The 2,500-nt window shown below is 39.4% G+C and overlaps 1 non-coding gene across 1 annotated transcript; it reads right to left on the bottom strand.

The window, feature by feature from the left end:
* Positions 1-2,062: 2,062 nt before the first annotated feature.
* TRNAF-GAA (transfer RNA phenylalanine (anticodon GAA)) lies at positions 2,063-2,135 on the bottom strand. Its single transcript has one exon. It is a non-coding gene; the product is annotated as a tRNA-Phe (tRNA).
* Between the last annotated feature and the right edge of the window lie 365 nt (positions 2,136-2,500).

The following is a 2,500-nucleotide window of genomic DNA, read 5'->3' as shown; positions in this document are numbered from 1 at the left end:
ACTTTATTACCCAGACGTATGTGGCCTGAGTAGGTAAGCAACGTCATCTGACTACTGACATCTGTGTTCAAGGGGAAGTTGAAGGTAAGGCAGACAAGAGTTTACATTACAAAAAAGCATGAAATGGGAAACATTCATAGTCTAACCTGAAGGCAAGAAATGTGGAAGCAAGTTTAGAAGGAGGACACAAAGCAAAGTCTATGTTAAATTGCTTGTGTTGTATATCAGTTGGAAAGAATTTGATGAATAGAGAAAAAAGTACTACAGCTGATTCCAAGACCTATTTTGTTAGAAGCAAGGAACCTCTCAACTGTGCCGAAACCCGGGATTGAACCAGAGACCTTTAGCTCTTCAGTGTAACACTCTCCCAACTGTGCTATTTCGGCCTGCCGCTAGCTGAGGTCTTCATACTTTGATTTGAACCATTCAACAAACTAGATGCATGACCTGTATATTTACCCTTATATGTTAGAGATATGTTTTAAGGAGTCCTGTATCATTCAGCAGTTAACTTGTGCAATGAGTAAATAGCATTTTTGGGATCCGGGTTAGGTAGCATTTTTTTAACTCTGAATGGACTAGTACTATATTACCCAGACGTATGTGTCCTGAGTAGGTAAGCAACGTCATCTGACTACTGACATCTGTGTTCAAGGGGAAGTTGAAGGTAATGCAGACAAGAGTTTACATTACAAAAAAGCATGAAATGGGAAACATTCATAGTCTAACCTGAAGGCAAGAAATGTGGAAGCAAGTTTAAAGGAGGACAGAAAGTAAAGTCTATGTTAAATTGCTTGTGTTGTATATCAGTTGGAAAAAAATTTTATGAATAGAGAAAAAAGTACTACAGCTGATTCCAAGACCTATTTTGTTAGAAGCATGGAACTTCTCAACTCTGCAGAAACCCGGGATTGAAGCAGGGACCTTTAGATCTTCAGTCTAACGCTCTCCCAACTGAGCTATTTCGGCCTGCTGCTAGCTGAGGTCTTCATACTTTGATTTGAACCATTCAACAAACTAGATGCATGACCTGGATATTTACCCTTATATGTTAGAGATATGTTTTAAGGAGTCCTGTATCATTCAGCAGTTAACTTGTGCAATGGGTAAATAGCGTTTTTGGGATCCGGGTTAGGTAACGTTTTTTTAACTCTGAATGGACTAGCACTATATTACCCAGACGTATGTGGCCTGAGTAGGTAAGCAATGTCATCTGACTACTGACATCTGTGTTCAAGGGGAAGTTGAAGGTAATGCAGACAAGAGTTTACTTTACAAAAAAGCATGAAATGGGAAACATTCATAGTCTAACCTGAAGGCAAGAAATGTGGAAGCAAGTTTAGAAGGAGGACAGAAAGCAAAGTCTATGTTAAATTGCTTGTGTTGTATATCAGTTCGAAAAAATTTGATGAATAGAGAAAAAAGTACTGCAGCAGATTTCAAGACCTATTTTGTTGAAAGCAAGGAACCTCTCAACTGTGCCGAAAACCGGGATTGAAACAGGGACCTTTAGATCTTCAGTCTAACGCTCTCCCAACTGAGATATTTCGGCCTGCTGCTAGCTGTGGTCTTCATACTTTGATTTGAATCATTCAACAAACTAGATGCATGACCTGGATATTTACCCTTATATGTTAGAGATATGTTTGAAGGAGTCGTGTATCATTCAGCAGTTAACTTGTGCAATGGGTAAATAGCATTTTTGGGATCCGGGTTAGGTAGCGTTTTTTTAACTCTGAATGGACTAGCACTATATTACCCAGACGTATGTGGCCTGAGTAGGTAAGCAACGTCATCTGACTACTGACATCTGTGTTCAAGGGGAAGTTGAAGGTAATGCAGACAAGAGTTTACATTACAAAAAAGCATGAAATGGGAAACATTCATAGTCTAACCTGAAGGCAAGAAATGTGGAAGCAAGTTTAGAAGGAGGACACAAAGCAAAGTCTATGTTAAATTGCTTGTGTTGTATATCAGTTGGAAAAAATTTGATGAATAGAGAAAAAAGTACTACAGCTGATTCCAAGACCGATTTTGTTAGAAGCAAGGAACCTCTCAACTGTGCCGAAACCTGGGATCGAACCAGGGACCTTTAGATCTTCAGTCTAACGCTCTCCCAACTGAGCTATTTCGGCCTGCTGCTAGCTGTGGTCTTCATACTTTGCTTTGAACCATTCAACAAACTAGATGCATGACCTGGATATTTAGCCTTATATGTTAGAGATATGTTTTAAGGAGTCCTGTATCATTCAGCAGTTAACTTGTGCAATGGGTAAATAGCGTTTTTGGGATCCGGGTTAGGTAACGTTTTTTTAACTCTGAATGGACTAGCACTATATTACCCAGACGTATGTGGCCTGAGTAGGTAAGCAATGTCATCTGACTACTGACATCTGTGTTCAAGGGGAAGTTGAAGGTAATGCAGACAAGAGTTTACTTTACAAAAAAGCATGAAATGGGAAACATTCATAGTCTAACCTGAAGGCAAGAAATGTGGAAG

Source organism: Lissotriton helveticus, chromosome 8, assembly GCF_964261635.1.
Source record: "Lissotriton helveticus chromosome 8, aLisHel1.1, whole genome shotgun sequence".
NCBI lineage: Eukaryota > Metazoa > Chordata > Amphibia > Caudata > Salamandridae > Lissotriton > Lissotriton helveticus.
This window is presented reverse-complemented; position numbering and strand designations above follow the sequence as displayed.